At 45.6% G+C, this 17148-nt stretch overlaps 1 protein-coding gene across 6 annotated transcripts in view; it reads right to left on the bottom strand.

Moving 5' to 3' along the window:
- The window catches only part of Cdk12 (cyclin dependent kinase 12), a 110441-nt gene that overhangs the window by 18453 nt on the left and 74840 nt on the right, over positions 1 to 17148 (bottom strand). For 3 of the 6 annotated variants that reach the window (XR_007213801.1, XR_007213802.1, XR_007213803.1), the window contains exons 15-16: positions 16698 to 16801; positions 11073 to 11177 (exon numbers count right to left, since the gene is read on the bottom strand). The gene's annotated coding sequence lies outside the window, so the exon portion shown is untranslated. Of the gene's footprint in view, positions 1 to 11072; positions 11182 to 15321; positions 15669 to 16697; positions 16802 to 17148 lie in introns of those variants that run through there. The other 3 variants (XR_007213804.1, XR_007213806.1, XR_007213805.1) reach the window with 2 other exon arrangements.

Raw genomic sequence — 17148 nt, 5'->3', positions numbered from 1 at the left:
TATATTATAGTTTTATAAAATGTTACCATTTGGTAAAAGTGATCAAAATGTACAAGGGACCTTTTCTATATTATTTCTTAAAATTGCATATGAATCTATAATGACCTCATTTTTTTTAAAAAAAAGAGCTACGTATGGGCTGGGGATATAGCCTAGCGGCAAGAGTGCCTGCCTCGGATACACAAGGCCCTAGGTTCGATTCCCCAGCACCACATATACAGAAAACGGCCAGAAGCGGCGCTGTGGCTCAAGTGGCAGAGTGCTAGCCTTGAGCGGGAAGAAGCCAGGGACAGTGCTCAGGCCCTGAGTCCAAGGCCCAGGACTGGCCAAAAAAAAAAAAAGATTTCAAAAAAAAAAAAAAGAGCTACGTATCTACAGGACATACAGGAGAGAAAAGAAGCTTTTCTTTGTATTCATGATGGGAATTCCCAAAAGAAAGATTAATATATATATTATTCTCATTAGGGTATGCCAATGAAATGATAACCATGGAGAGAAGGCTATTTGTATCAGTTGACTAAGTAATTCTACTTCTTGAAACTATTAAAAATGAAATAAATAGATGGGTCCTGGTGGTTCATGCATGTAATCCTAGCTGCTTAGGAGGCTCAAATCTAAGAATTGAGGTTCAAAGCCAGCCCAGGCAGGAAAGTCCATGAGACTTTTATCTCCAATTAATCACCAGAAAACCAGAAGTGTTGCTGTGCTCAAAGTGGTAGAGCACTAGCCTTGAGCAAACAAGCTCAGGGACAGCTCCCACATGTGTTCAAGCCCCACAACTGACAAAAATGAAAGAAAGAAAGTGGGCTGGGAATGTGGCTTAATGGTAGAGTACTTACCTAGCATGCATGAAGAGCCCTCTCTCATGGAGGGGAGGGGAGAGGGAGAAAGAGGGAGAGACAGAGAGCGAGAGAGAGAGAAAGAGAGAGAGGAAGGAAAGAAGGAAGGAAGGAAGGAAGGAAGGAAGGAAGGAAGGAAGGAAGGAAGGAAAGAAAGACAAGCACTGTCAGGAGCTGGTGTCTCACACCTGTAATCCTTAGCTACTCAGGAGGCTGAGATCTGAGGATCAAAGTTCAAAGCCAGCCTGGCAGGAAAGTCTGTGAGACTCTTATCTCCAATTAACCACCAGAAAACCAGAGGTGGCATTGTGGCTCAAGTGGTAGAAAGCTGGCCTTGAGTAAAAAGAAGCCAGGGACAGTGCTCAGGACCTGAGTTCAAGCCTCGGGACTGGCAAAAAACAAAAAACCTGAAAGTGGAGCTGTGGTTCAAGTGGTAGAGAGTTAGCCTTTAGCAAAATAATCTCAGGGACAGTGCTCAGGCTCTGATTCAAGCTCCAGGTCAGTCAGGCGGGCAGGGGAGGGAAAGGGGGGGGGGGAAAGGAGGGAGGGAGGGAGGGGAGAAGAAAGAGACAGGAAAGAAGAAAGAAGTTTGCCAGGTGCTGGTGGCTCATGCCTGTAATTATAGCAACTCAGGAGGCAGAGATTTAGAGCCTCCTCCATAAAAACAAGTATTATTCTATTGGGCATGGTGGCCCATACCTGTAATCCTAGCTACTCAAAAGGACCAAAATTTGAGAAGAGCCTGAAGGAAAAGGTCATAAGACCTCTTATCAGCAGAAAAAAGCTGGGTATGGTGTCTCATGCTTATCATCCCAGTTACAATGGAAAGTATAAAATGTGAGGATCACAGTCCAGGCTGGCCTGGGCAAAAAAGGAGATTCTATCACAAAAATAACCACAGGTAAAGGGATGGAGATATGATTCAAGTGGTAGAGTGCCTGCCTAGCATTTGTGAGTTTAAACCCAAGAACTGCCAACAAAAAACCCTCAAACAAGTATTATACTGCATCAAGCACTGCTGAGACCTGAGGATCAGGCTTTAATTATTTGATAAAATTCTCACAACTGTAAGGAAAGGAGTAGCTTATCTTTGTTTCACAGACAAGAAATCTAGGGCTCAAAGAAGTTGAGTGACTTACCAAGGTTGGCACTGGAAACCAGGGTTGTCTGCCTCTGAAACTTGTGATCTTACCATTACACATACTGCATTTCAAAGGACCAGTGAGGAGTGTGGTGTGTGGAAAGTGGCTGAGACTTGGGCCACAGTGCCACTTCTCCCTTCTGTCTTGTTTTTTTTTTTGCCAGTCCTGGGCCTTGGACTCAGGGCCTGAGCACCATCCCTGGCTTCTTCCCATTCAAAGCTAGCACTCTGCCACCTGAGCCACAGTGCCCCTTCTGGCCGTTTTCCATATATGTGGTGCTGGGGAATCGAACTGAGAGCTTCATGTGTAGGAGGCAAGCACTCTTGCCACTAGGCCATATTCCCAGCCCCCCTCTGTTTTTTGTTTTTTGTTTTTTTTTTGTTGTTTTTTTTTTTGCCAGTCCTGGAGCTTGGACTCAGAGCCTGAGCACTATCCCTGGCTTCTTTTTGCTCAAGGCTAGCACTCTACCACTTGAGCCACAGCGCCACTTCTGGCTGTTTTTTTTTTTTTTTAAATTTCTTAATAGCTGTATTTTACTGAAATAATTTTCAAATGTAGGATTCTGCATATGGGTTAACAAAACAAGACACTATGTGGAACTGAACTTTACAACTCAGGGGTAGAAGAGTCAAAGGAGGGGAAAAATGGGGAAAAAAAACCAAGAAGGAGCTTACAATTATCGACAAGATATGCACACATTACCTTATTTAGGTAACTGTAACCCCTCTGACATCACCCTTACAATACAATAAAATTAAGTTAAAAAAGCAAAACAAAATAAAACCAGATTCTTGTTTTCTTTCCCTCCTCCAGTGGTTAGTTCTGGCTAACCACTAATATGTGGTGCTGGGGAATTGAACTCAGGGCTTCATGTATACGAAGCAAGCACTCTTGCCACTAGGCCATATTCCCAGCCCCCTTCTGGTTTTTGAGTGGTTAATTGGAGGTAAGAATCTCACAGGGACTTTTCTGCCCACATTGGCTTTGAACCGTGATCCTCCAGATCTCAGTCTCCTGAGTAGCTAGGATTACAGGCATCAGCCAGTGGTGCCCAAACCAACACTATTAAGAGTATGACTAGGATAGGCTTTAATCTTCTTGGTCTGTTGGATCTGCCCTAGGTATTATATCAAACCAAAATACATGGCAGGAGACAATGAAACCAAGAAGAAAGGAGTACCCCAAAAAGACCAAGAAGGGCAGCTTAGAGAATAGCTGGAGTCTTTTGGGGTCTTAGTTGCTTGGCTCAAGATGAAGTTAAGGTGCGAATTTTCCCCCACTAGACTCTGCAGCAGGCTTCATGTTTAATATCTACTCAGCTGCAGATGCTGGTTTGGCCAGCATTTCTCAAGCTAGAGCCTCTTGTCTCTATGTGACATCTCTATATCTACCTCTCTCACACAAAGTCTCAGAATTCTGCCATTCTGTATTTCCCTTCCATTTTAGTTCTACCTTGCTCAGGTCCAGACAATGTAACTAGGGGCTTAGAGATGCCCAATGGAATAGTTTTATCAGGAGGATATTGTGTCCTAATTCTAGGTCCAAAGGAACTCTTCTGAGATCTCAAGGCCAAGTCCAAAGCTCTTTCTTCTTTTCTCTCCACATCATAGCCAGGAGGGCAAGTGGAGTTTGAGATTGGACATATAGCATAAAATGATATGTATCATTCATCCCTCTCTCCTCCACTCATTGTTCTTTATGCCAGGGCCCAAGTGTGCCCACTGCTCACTTTGGTTCCCTTGGTCATCCTACCCTATGGACAGGAGAGAGTTAAGGCATGGTATGGGCAAGCTATAAATTTCCCACCAGTGTTGGAAGAGCAGGATTGTTGGCAGGGAGGGGGTTGGGCTGGAGGGGGAGGGGGAGCTGGGAAAAAGCCAGGAGGTTGTCTCTAGGTAACAATAAACACTGCAAGCAAGGAGCAGCTGTTACACTTACTCTCCCTGCATCACAATGCTGAAATAACACTAATAAAGCAGTGTGCCCAATGCACAGGTATATATACATTTAGGGCCAGGGCCCAATGCACCTCTAGGACTGCTCTCTGTTCCAGGGCAGGGCCCTTGATGCCAGTGGACATCAGCACTGGTCTGAGTATATTTGTGGGGAAGGACTGATTTGAGAACTGATAAGTCCCTTCCACCACAAAGGCATTCGTAGGTCAGCAGCAGCTCCGGGTCCTAGGTTCAGACCATGATGGCATTCACTGATGGAAAGAATTCAAATGCAGGTAGCTCTCAGCTGGGAACTAGGAAAAGAGAAAAAGAGTGAGACAGAGAAAAGTGCATGGAAAAGGGCTGGGAATATGGCCTAGTGGCAAGAGTGCTTGCCTTATATACATGAAGCCCTGGGTTCGATTCCCCAGCACCACATATATAGAAAACAGCCAGAAGTGGTACTGTGGCTCAAGTGGCAGAGTGCTAGCCTTAAGCAAAAAGAAGCCAGGGACAGTGCTCAGGTCCTGAGTCCAAGGCCCAGGACTGGCAAAACAAAACAAAAAAAAACCTCTTTGATTTATTAAAAAAAAAAGTGCAGGGAAAACAGGGCATCTTGTCCTCTCAGACTGGAAGGGATGAGATAGGCAGGAATGGAGTCAGGCTGATAGGCAATGAAAGAAAAGGGGTTTGAGTAAGAGGAGAATCAAGGAACATGTGGTATAAAGGAGTGTTTCTTTTGTCTTTCCTATGACTAAACTCCACATACCTTCCTAAACCCCTTCTGGTGTATCCAGGATCTCCCTTCACTGGACTACTTTTTTTTGTTGTTGTTGTTGGTATAGGGCTTGAACTCAGGGCCTGAGCCCTGTCCCTGAGCTTCTTTTGCTCAAAGATAGCATTCTACCACTTAGCCACAGCTCTACTTCCAGCTTTTGGGTGGTTAATTGGAGATAAGAGTCTCATGAACTTTCCCACCAGGGCAGGCTTCTGTGATCCTTAGATCTCGAACTCCTGAGTAATGAGGATTACAGGCAGGCACTCTTGCCACTAGGCTATATCCCCAGCCCCAGCATCAGAACTTTTGACGATTGTGGTTCTACATGTGCTTCCCAGCCTGTATCAATAGCCTGTTCAGCTAAGCTAAGCATCCCTAGCTGTTCCTCTGTTTCTACAGAGGAGATACTGAGAACAGGTGGCAGTTCTCCCCAGTCTGGTCTTGTAGTAGTGGTTTTATTCTAGTTTTTTTTTTTTTAATTTTGAGTGCCAGGTGTGTTGGTATATGCTTGTAATCTCAGCACTTGAGAGGCTGAGGTAGAAGAATATGGAGATTGGGCTGGGGATATGGCCTAGTGGCAAGAGTGCCTGCCTCGGATACACGAGGCCCTAGGTTCGATTCCCCAGCACCACATATACAGAAAAACGGCCAGAAGCGGCGCTGTGGCTCAAGTGGCAGAGTGCTAGCCTTGAGCGGGAAGAAGCCAGGGACAGTGCTCAGGCCCTGAGTCCAAGGCCCAGGACTGGCAAAAAAAAAAAAAAGAATATGGAGATTGAGACCAGCCTAGGCTATATAATGAGACCCTATCTCAAAAAGCAAAACAAAACAAAACAACAAAAACCTAAAAAATTGGTGGTAGCTGAATACCCACGGTTCTAGGCTGGCAAGTGAAGGAACAGCTGTGCTCAAGTGGAAAGCCTTTCTTCTGGAAGGAATCCAGGGTTCTTAGAATGTCTCAGCACATATTGATACTCAGTACCCTGTGCAGCTCATGCATGGGGTCAGTAGGGCAGGAATAACTGGCCTTTCCCAACCTTTCCTCATGGGAAAGCTTAGTATCTCCTGCTCTCTTCTCTCCCATTTCTCTCTCTTCACAACCAAGACCCACCCTAATCTAGATGAGAGACTGAATCACAGAGCTCTAAGTGAGACCTAAGGCAAGGCCTAGAACCTCCCCCAACCCCATTTTCTTCTGTTATTTTCATGAGCCACCCCCATTGCTGTGAATCACCCAAACTTAGACTTTGTGGAACTGCATGAAGCCTTCTCCCTGTACCTTTTCCAGCCAGACAAATATGTACCTCAAAGAGCCTTAGAACCTACCACCTTCTAGCCCGCAAGGCCACATCCTCTCTTTCATCCCTAGGAATCTGCAACACAGACATATTGAGATGAGTGAGCAAATGAGTGCAAGAGATCCCAGCATGTGCTCTGTGCTGCGGTAGCTATCTGGCTGCTTGCATGGGAATCAGGATCACCAGCCAGGAGAGCTGGCACACTCAGGCACACTGCCTTGTTGGCATGTGAGGAGAAGCAGGAGAAGATGGGGTAAGGATGCTGTTTCCAAGGTAGACATCTACTGCTGGTTTTTCTGGCTGGTTCCTTCTTGGGTGCTGATGGCAGCACGGTGCTGCTGCCTCTTTCTACTTCTTTCTCTGCTTTCCTTCCCCTCCTCTATGGCTTTGGGAGATATAGAGTGGACTGGCATAACAGCCTTCCAACTGTCAAGGTGAGAGGTTCAGAGCTCTCTCTAGCCAATGAGAAAAACTGAGAGAAAAAAGAGGAAAGGAGTCTCATTAAAGTTAAAGCTAAGCTTGGTAATGAAGGAACACATTTGTTATCCTAGGTAATTAGGAGGCTGACTGGTTCAAGGCCAGCCTAGGCAGAAAAGTCCAAAGACTTCATCTCAGTGGAAGAATCTGGGTATAGTGGTGCATGTCTGTCTTCTCAGCTATAGCAGGAAAGCCTAAGATAGGCAGATTGAGGTCAGGAGCACATCTGGGCAGGAAGCAAGGCCCAGCACAATAACCAGCACAAGAAGGGTTGGAACTGTGCCCACCTAGCAAGCACAGGCCCTGGGTTCAAACCCTAGTATTGCTAGTAAGTCAAAAAGTAGATAGAGGGCTGGGAATATGGCCTAGTGGCAAGAGGGCTTGCCTTGTATACATGAGGCCCTGGGTTCGATTCCTCAGCACCACATATACAGAAAATGGCCAGAAGTGGCGCTGTGGCTCAAGTGGCAGAGTGCTAGCCTTGAGCAAAAAAGAAGCCAGGGACAGTGCTCAGGCCCTGAGTCCAAGGCCCAGGACTGGCAAAAAAAAAAAAAAAAAAGGAGATAGATAGTAAGTAAGCAAATAGTAAAAGCTAAATCCTAGCCAATGCTGAATATCGTGGCTAGTCTCTTTTTTCCCAAAAGAAGGGAATTTTAGATATTGCTATCTCTGCCTTCCATGTACTTCAAACTCCCCTTTTTCAAAAGGCTCTGGGCTTTTTCTAGACTCCAGAACAGGCTCTCAGCTCAGACTCCAGACCATAGAGGAGACAGCCTCAGCTAACCCGTTGGGGTGTGAAGCAGGCCTGGTCTGGTTACAGGGAGGGAATCTCTGTTCCTCGGTGAGACATGGAGAATCCATATACTGTCTCTGAAATAGCATGCTTTAAGGACCTTTCATTTCTTTTCACATATGCCCCAATATACTGGAGTAGGAGTAGACAAATGGGAACAAAAGCCTGGGTACCAGTGGCTCATGCCTATAACCTTTTCTTTTCATCCTTTTTTTTTTTTGGCCAGTCCTGGGCCTTGGACTCAGGGCCTGAGCACTGTCCCTGGCTTCTTTTTGCTCAAGGCTAGCACTCTGCCACTTGAGTCATAGCGCCACTTCTGGCCATTTTCTGTATATGTGTTGCTGGGGAATTGAACCCAGGGCTTCATGTATACCAGGCAAGCGCTCTTGCCACTAGGCTATATCCCCAGACCTCCTTTTTTTTTTTAAGGTCCAAGACTAGGACTCAAACTCAGTACCTGATGCTTTCATTCATTGGCTAGCACTCTACCAACAGAGCCATGCTTCCAACCCCTTGTGCCTATAATCATATCTACTTGAGAGGTTGAAATGGGAGGATCATAATTCGAGGTTAGCCAGGAATAAAAGTTTGAGACTCCCTTCCCAGAGGAGAGCTGGTATTAGCTATTATTCTAGCTACAACAGGAAGCCTAACATAGATGGATCTCACCCAGGTTATGTCCAAGAAGAAAGCAGCAAGACCCTACGTCAAAGTTAACCAGCAAAAAAAAATAAAAAAGCAAGGCTGGAGGCATGGCTCAGAGGTAAGAGTCCCTTCCCAGTAAGTGGAGGTCCTGAGTATAAAGTTAAATAAGAATCAGGCTCCAGTGGCTCATGCCTGTAATCCTATATACCCAAGAGGCTAAGAGCTGAGGATTGCAGTTTGAAGCCAGCCCAGGCAGGAAAGCTCATGAGACTCTTTATCTCCAAGTAACTACCAAAAAGCCTAAAGTGTAGCTATGGTTCAAGTGGGAGAGCACTAGCATTAAGCAAAAAAGCTCAGGGACAGCAACTAGGAGCTGAGTTCAAGCCCCAGAGCCAGCACTAAATAAATAAACAAACAAATAAATAAAGTAAAAGTGAGCGAGATGTTGGGAAGGCTTTAAAAATTTTTTTTTACAGTGGAATAGTTTCTTTCTTTGTTGTGTGTTCTTCTATGCTGCATTCCAGAGTGAAAATAGCTCTGTAAATATCAAGTCCCTAAGAAATTCCTTAAATAAGAGGAGTGTTGATGGCTAACGCCTGTAATCCTACCTACTCAGGAAGCTGAGATCTGAGGATCTTTGTTCCAAGCCATCCCAGGCAGGAAAGTCTGTGAGATTCTTTTTTTTTTGGTCAGTCATGGGGCTTGAACTCAGAGCCTAGGCACTGTCCCTAAGCTCTTTCACTCAAGGCTAGCACTCTACCACATTGAGCCACAGTGCCAATTCTGGCTTACTGGTGGTTAATTGGAGATAAGAGTTTCATAGACTTTTCTGCCTTGGGTGGTTTGGAACAAGGATCCTCAGATCTCAGCCTCCTGAGTAGCTAGGATTACAGGCCTGAGCCACCAGGCATGGCCTCCTGAGACTCTCATCTCCAATTAACTACCAGAAAACTGGAAGTGGCTGTGGCTCAAAGTGGTAGAGCACTAGCCTTGAGCAAAAGAGCTCAGGGACAGTGTCCAGGCCCCAAGTTCAAGCCTCATGACCAATAAAATCAAACAAACAAATTCCCTAAATAATACTCACTTTGATGCCCTGTTCTATGTTCAATAGCCAGCCCCACAGGTAGGTCCAGAGGCCTCAGTTCCCAACTATCACTTCTATCTTCTCTCTCTGACCAAAGAACCTTCCTTTCCAGATCCTGGTACAGTTCTCTCTACATTAACCAGCTCTAGAACCTTCTAGACATGGGCCCTTGGGTTTCCAGAGGGTCCAGGGTTGGGTTGGGGAGCATGTGTAGAGAAGGCCAAGGATCAGACAGCCAATGGGCAAATTCTGAGAGTTTAAAGACAGGGCAAGGTGAGGCTGGGGCATTTGCTGAGACAGTTCCTATTCTTCCTCTGGGCCCTGGAGGTAAAAATAGAGTATTAAGGTAGAGGAGAAGATAATTATAGAGGCAGGAGGCCTGGAGAGCCAGACAGTTTTCTACTGGTAGTGCATTCTAAGATCTGTAGCCTAACTTAGCCCACACCCTAACATAGCCTCAGGAAATACAGAACTAGAAAGTTGAATTTTTCCTTCCCTTTCCTTTTCTTTTCCTTTGTTCTCTGACCAGGCCTTGAACTCAGTACCTGACACTTCTACTCATTGGCTAGTACTCTACCAACTGAATCACACTTCCAACCCCGGTTTCTTTCTTTTCAGTAGCAGCAAGTTTGTGAGCTTGTGAACTTGTTCTCTCTCTCTCTCTCTCTCTCTCTCTCTCTCTCTCTCTCTCTCTCTCTCGTTCCTTCTTTCCTATCTCTGTCTCTCTCTTTTCTCTGTCTCTTTCTCTCTCTGGTTTTGGGACACTGGATACTGGGACACATCCCTTAGATTTTTTGCTTAAAGCTACTGCTTTACCACTTTGTGTGTGTGTGTGTGTGTGTGTGTGTGTGTGTGTGTGTGTGTGTGTGTGTGTGTGTGTGTGTGCTTAATTGAAGATAAAGAGTTTCAGGAATTTTCCTGCTTTGGGCTGGCTTTGAACTGAGATCCCCAGATCTTTGCCTCCAGAGTAGTTAGGATTATAGGCATGAGCCACTAGCGCCCAGCTAATAATGTTGAATTCAGCAGCATTTCTAATTCAGTCTTCAGGGCCTGGAATTTGTATTCTGAGATATAAAATCATTCCTCACTATACTTTTTGTCTCCCTATTTTTTCTTTTGTCAGTCCTGGTTCTTGAACTCAGGGCCTGGGCACTGTCCCTAAGCTGCTTTTGCTCAAGGCTAGCACTCTACCACTTGAGCCATAGTACCACTTCTTTTTTTTGTTTATGTAGTACTGAGGAATTGAACCCAGGGCTTCATACATGCTAGCAAGCACTCTATGCCACATTCCCAGCCCATTCCTATGTCTGTTCTTTTGTTTGTTTGTTTGCCAGACCTGGGGCTTGAGCTTAGGGCCTAGGCACTGTTCTTGAGTTTCCTTTGCTCAAGACTAGTACTCTACCTCTTGAGCCACAGCACCACTTCTGGCTTCTTCTGTTTACGTGGTACTGAGGAATCGAACCCAGGGCTTCATGCATGCTAGGCAAGCACTCTACCACTAAGTGACATTCCAAGCCCATCCCTGTTTTTTGTTTGTTTGTTTTTCAGGTCCAGGGGCTTGAACTTGGACATTTTGGCTAAGCTTTTTTGCTCAAGGCCAGTGCTCTACTACTTTGAGTCAAAAGCTTCTAGCTTTTTGGGGATAGTTAAATGGAGATGAGTCTCATGGAGTTTTCTGCCCTAGCTGGCTTCGAATTGGGATCCTTAGCTCTTAAGCTCCCGAGTAGCTAGCTTTATAGAAATGAGCTACTGGCACATGGCCTCATTATGACATATTGAAGAAACCCTGTGGTAAGACTTTTTTTTTTTTAGCTCAACATTTAGTCTTGATTGGAGGATTTAGCTCTTGGTTAAGGAGTTGGAGTAGTTTAAAGTCATGGTAAAATTCTATAGGGTGAGGGCTGTAATAAAGGAATGGAGATGACTTCTAAAACAAACAGCACAAAAGAAATGTTTCCCCAATGATTCCCCCATAGACTACTTGACTTCCAAGACTCAGGAACAGAGATGTAACACTTTCAGGAAATGGAGGAAATAGCTTGCTTATTTTTTTAATTTGATTTTCCTCCTTCCTCACCTACCTACCTTTCTTTGCCTTGTGCTCCCAGGAGCTCTCCAAATACAGAAACACAAAGCAACTCCAGGACAGGATTCCATTGAATTCCTCTCTCTGGGTCATGGTCTCCTCATCTGTAAAATGAAGGGGTCAGGAAATATGAGCTGCAAGTTCCCTTCCTTGGAATAGTAACATCCTATGACTCAGTCCTAAGGCACTAAACTTAACATTTGCATGCCTTTTTTTTTTGTTTTTTGGTGCCAGTCCTGGGACTTGAACTTAGGGTCTGGGTGCTGTCCCTGAATGGTTGTTTGTTTTTCCCCCTTTTTCTTTTTTTTTTTTTTTTTTGGCTCAGGGCTAGCACTCTATCATATGAACTATAGCTCCACTTTTGGCTTTTTGGTGATTAACCGGAGAAACTTTCCTGCTGGGGCTGGTTTCAAACCTCTATTCCTCAGATTTCGGCCTCCTGAGTAGGTAGGATTATAGGTATGAGCCAATGGTGCCCAGCTTGCATGCCATTTTTGCATGTCTCCTCCACAACACTTATTTCCTTGAGATATCTTTTTTTTTAATGACAAATAGAAATCTTATTGTAAGGATATATCCCATGGAAAGCAAAGACAGACAACACAATTCAGATTCACATCACAGGCTTAAAACCCCATGGTGAGAACATGGCTCTTCTTTCCACCTCCCCTTTTCCCCCCCACAGCACTTATTTCATATCAAAACATACAGAAATATCTCAAAACTCTGCCTTTCCTTACTAGTCTCTGGACCCATGGTTCCTAGTAGTTCTTATCCTCTTTTCAGGGACCACAAAGCTCTATTCCCAACTTTCATAATTTTACAACACTCTCCGGGATAACCCCAACTAGACAAAAATCCCAGGAGCAGAACCAAACCAAACCAAACCAAAAAACAGCTTTACCTCCTATTTTGGCTGCAACTTTGGGCTTCAGACCTGAGTCAACCAGCACAGTTCCATCCTTTTGGAAGTCTTGGCAGTTGGGGAAAAATCCTGGCACATCTCCCCAACACCTCCCTTCTTCCTCCACCTCACTATTCTCCATGCCAGAACGCAAAGTGGCCAGTGATTGATGGGCCTGGGTTCCTGGTAACCGCACCCAGTGGCCCAATCCTCCTCCCTTATCCAATCCCTCCCCTGCCCCTATTCAGAGATCAGATTGTCTCATGTTGGTCCCTGAGGTCCCATTAATTAAAAATACATCCAATTAAATGGCAGGTGAAAACGTGCTATTGGAGCTCTCCACCCCCTACCCCCCGCCCCCAGCTTGGTCTCTCCACCCCCAACCCCCCTTTTAAGGCTCAGCTGTGCTTTGAGCTGAGAAAAAAAAAGAAAAAAAAGGAGGGAGAGCAAGTAGAGGAAGACATAGAGGTGGGGGTTGGGAGTGGGGACTGACAGGGGGCTATTTGAACCTCTGCCAGGGTAGCATGTGCCAGCCTGGGAGGGTGGCACTGTGCCCTAGTGTCTAATTTCTGGAGGTGTGAGTAGGTTCAGTCAGCTGGGTACCCACCTCCATTTCCTTAAAGGGGCACAGGGCAACCAGAGAGTGGGATTAGCTGTGCTATCCTGTTTCTGGGCTTAGTTGGTGAGGGGCAGAAGTGTAAATGGCAGAGGGGCCTTAGGAGTGGGTGTGATGTTCAGGGGTGGGAAAGGTCTGAGACCTCTATTCGTGGCATATCTCTGCTCTTTCCTAAACTGGGAAGATAATGAGGAGGTGGCTGGAACCCAGGTGGCAGGGCATGGCAAGTCTCCCAAGTCTGGTTCTCTGTACCCTTGCCTACGGGAAAGTTGTGAGGAGAGGAAGGAAGAAGGAAGGAGTCATAATTTGCATGGGAGCAGATGGGTCAGATAGGATAAAATACGGAGATGGGTGTTCATGTAGGCACCATGTCACTGGAGGAGCCTGTCCCATTTGTCCTTTCTCTAGGCAAACAGCAGTAGCAGTAGTGTGAAATCACCTTGGCTGGCTGACTGGTAGGTTTTGTGTAGGACATCTCTCTTCATAAGCATTGACCACTCTCAATCCCCTCCACACATTTTGCCAGGTAAAGCACCTGCCCCCAACAAGCTCTCTGGCCCCAAAAGTCATGCAAGGTTAACGGGTACTGAGTGCTGCTGGAAAGAAGCTAGCAAAGAAGGAATGGCTAAAGGTGGCACTCAGAACCAGACAGGAATGGGGGTGCCGACCCAGAGCCCCTGCCTGGCCTCCTTGGCAGCCTCAGCACCTCCTCACTTCACTTTAACGCTAATTGGAGATTTTAATCTGCGCTGCTGCTCTGCTCGGGGTGTTGGGGGGAGCACCAGCTGTGCAGTAATTCCAGCAGCACCGACTGTTTAATCAAGCTGTCCTCCTGGGGAGGGGCCTTCAGGCATGGGGGCAGGGCTGGGGGACCTCTGTCATCTCCCCGAGAATGTTTAGCTGGGAAGGGCTCCATGGAGACTGAGGGTCAATAATGGAGTCTTCAGGCCCACAGGGGCCCCTCGCCATTTGGCATCCCCCACAATGCCTTGACACAGTGAAGGGTAGATATGAAGTTCATGGGACAAATCAGCTCTCCATCTTGTTTTTGGATACCTTTTATGGTTCAGAGTCCTGGAGTATACTGGGGTGTGCTCCAGCCACTTAGGCTGCAAACATGCACTAGACATATCTACTCGATTGCCTGGACTTCTCTAGGTCTGTGCTAGAGGAGATGATGAGAGTGACTCACTTTCCCAGTCTTTAGTCCCCCAGATTTCTCAGTAATGAAGATACTTTCCTTAAAATATTTGTAAAGGAATTGTTTTCTATAGACACTCTCACCCTCTTAGATAGAAAGTGACTGTCATGGAGGCAATAGGACAATGGTGTGGATAGCCAGAGCCTGCCACATAAGGGAGAGAGCACCTGTGTGTAGTGTTCAATGCTTAGAGCTGGGGCTTCCAATCCTAGCTGGAGTCTACTGAGAAAGCAGGCCAAGGGGGATATGTTTAGTATATCAGGCCATTTAAAGGAAGAACAGGTGGTACCGGTTATCCTTCTGGGACCAGCTAGGGGTTCTCTGGGAGTGTTTCTGACCCCAGTCCTGGGTAAAAGGTGTCCTCATCCAAACTGTCTACTAAGAGGCTTGAGTTTTAATTGGCCGGCAGTGCCCTCTTGTGGCAGCAAACAGAACTAACTCCAAGTACCACTAGCTAGGCTGCTTTGAGGATCAGCCCACATGGCTGACAGGTAGCAGTTATAAATGCTGGTGCTCTCGGTGCCATCAGGGAACTTCATGCACAGTACTACTTGACTATTTCCAGGCATATTTCCTGCTCTCTAACATCTGCCTTATCATTCGTACCCATTTTCTCCCACCTGCTCCACTTTTTACTCAAAACATCTGCCTATCAGGAGAGGCAGCATCTTATTCAAGAGTAGGCTCTTATTTGGATCTGTTGTTTGTGCTGTTTGAACTGCAGGAATCATAGAGGCACTGCTCAGAGAGAAGGCCAAGAGAATAAGGTGATGTCATCTCTAGCATTCAGAACCATGTCCACTTCCCCCTCCCCCAACTATTCACAGGCTGCAGAAAAGAGCCAACTCCCCTTTGATTCTACCTTTGACTAACTTTTTAAATTAATTCTCTCTCTTATTGTAGTGGCTGATTCCATCCCTACAGCCAACTGTTCTCCCTTCCTTGGGTAGATTTGGGAATGAATTGGGACAGACAGATTATCAGAGCTTAAGATCCTGGCCCAAGGGAACAGACATCAGATGAAAACACCTTTCCCTCAAAAGATCCAGGTATTCTCCCAGGATACACAACTGGCCCTTAGACTCCAAGCTTCCAAGAGGGCTGTCTTTAAACCTTTCCACACAAGTATCAGACACTAGATGTTTACTGGTCCCTTTTCATATCCACCAAATGAGGGAAATGTCACCAAAGGGGACTGTCTAAAAGATTAGGACTTAAAAAGTTCCATGACAAAGAGCTTAGTCACCAAGGCCTGAAAAAAAAAAAAAAGAAATAGTCTCAAGAATCCTGGCATCACCCCAATAATCCTAGATACTCAGGAGGCTAAGACCCAGAGGATCATAGTTCAAAGCTAACCTGGAGAGAAATGCTCGTAAAATTCATCTCCAAAATAACCAGCCAAAAAAAAAAAACAAGGCTGGAGGAGTAACTCAAGTGGTAGACCAAGCAAGCCAAGCAAGCACAAGGCCTGTAATTCAAACCATAGAACAAAGAAGAAAGAAGACAGACAAAGAAGAAGAAAGGAGGAGGAGGAGGTAATAGTATTAGTAGTAGGTAGTAGTAGTAGCAGTCCCAGAAAAGTTAGACATAGTTCCAGGTACTTGGGAGGCTGAGGCAAGCAGGCAGATCACTTGAGCTCAGGAGTTTGGGACCAGACTGTGCAAAATAGAAAGCTTTGCTCTCTATAAAACAAAGAAAAGAAATATTCACAGAGAAAATATGGCCTGACTTGGGTCAGGAAGAGAAGCATTCCTACTATCAGATAAGGAAGGTAGGATGCTGGCTCCAGGTATTGGAGACAGAGGAAGTAGGCAGCAGGCCTGTATGTCTGGTGCTTCACCTAGTGTTTGAACAGGTGGAGTCTCTTACTGAACCTACAAAAGAGATGGAGAGACAATAAAAAGGGACAGTACTAACCTATCTTGACTTGAAAAAAGGATACAAAATCATATTCTGAAACTGGGCATTGGTGGCTTATGCCTGTAACCATAACTACTTAGAAGGCTTCAATCAGTTTAAAGCTAGCCCAAGGCAGGAAAGTCCATTTTCCTCTCTCTTTCTCCCCAGTCCTGGGGCTTGAACTCAGGGCCTGAGCATTGCCCCTGGCTTCTTTTCTTCTTCTTCTTCTTTTTTTTTTTTCTACTACTGAGCCACAGTGCCACTTCAGGCTTTTTCGTGGTTTTTTGTTTGTTTGTTTGTTTTTTTGCCAGTCCTGGGGCTTGAACTCAGGGCCTGAGCACTGTTCCTGGCTTCTTTTTGCTCAAGGCTAGCACTCTGCCTCTTGAGCCACAGTGCCACTCTGGCTTTTTCTATACATGTGCTGTTGAGGAATCAAACCTAGGGCTTCATGTATGTGAGGCAAGCACTGTACCACTAGGCCATATTCCCAGCCCCCTGTTAGACTCTTATCTCCAACTAACCACCAAAAAGCTAGAAGTGGGGCTGTGGTTCAAGTGGTAGAGCACTATATGTTACCAGAAAAGCTCAGGGACAGCATCCAGGCCCTGAGTTCAAGTCTCAGAACTAGCAAAAATTATCTTTTGGGGAAAATAAGATGTGTTTTGTTTATGATGGGTGGTGGAACAGCTATCCCAGAGATAAAGACTGCAACCAAGTAAGTATATCAGCATCCTACTGTGAATAAGTACTCATTACATGGCTGGCCGAGAAGAAAAACTAGAAATGAAATAAATGACAGCGAGTGCCTAGCAAGGAGCACACCTACTCTAGTCAGAAGGGGGAATTTATAAACCAGAAGGTAGGACAGGGTACCAGAACAGGGTAAAGTAAAATCAAGGAAACTCCTCCAGAGATCTTTGGGTATGAGATACTTCCACAGGAGGTTAAGTTTATACCCCATAGAAAAGCAAGTAAATGGCCTCTGATTGGCCTTAAGTTCCTACCTGGTTCCAGGTTCTGTGGAAGAGACTGTATTTGTTAGACTCTGGATGCAAGATGAATGATGGACATCACTGAATTCCTCAGGGGCTATCCCTGTTGCTGCAACCTGCAAAGGAAAATGACAGGCGACATAAGACATGAGACAAGGAACACCAGAGAGGGCCTTTGACTATTTACCCAGGAACATGGTGTTCATAGGCAATGGTGATGTTTATGATTGTTGTTCCTCTTATTCTCTCAAACCTGAATTCCCCAGGTTTCAGATGAAACTTAAGTTTTCTCCCAGAGAGTTATGATTGTTCTAGGTTCCACCTCTAAGAAACTAGCTCTAGGTTGGTAAATGCAAAACCATGGTTTCTGAGCTGGGCACCAGTGGCTCACTCACACCTGTAATCCTAGCTATGCAGGAGGATGAGATCTGAGGATCACAGTTCTAACCAGACTGGGCAGGTT

This window comes from Perognathus longimembris, chromosome 17 (assembly GCF_023159225.1).
Source record: "Perognathus longimembris pacificus isolate PPM17 chromosome 17, ASM2315922v1, whole genome shotgun sequence".
NCBI classification, from domain to species: Eukaryota; Metazoa; Chordata; class Mammalia; order Rodentia; family Heteromyidae; genus Perognathus; species Perognathus longimembris.
The sequence above is the reverse complement of the archived record's forward strand: the minus strand, read 5'-3'. Positions and strand labels throughout refer to the sequence as shown.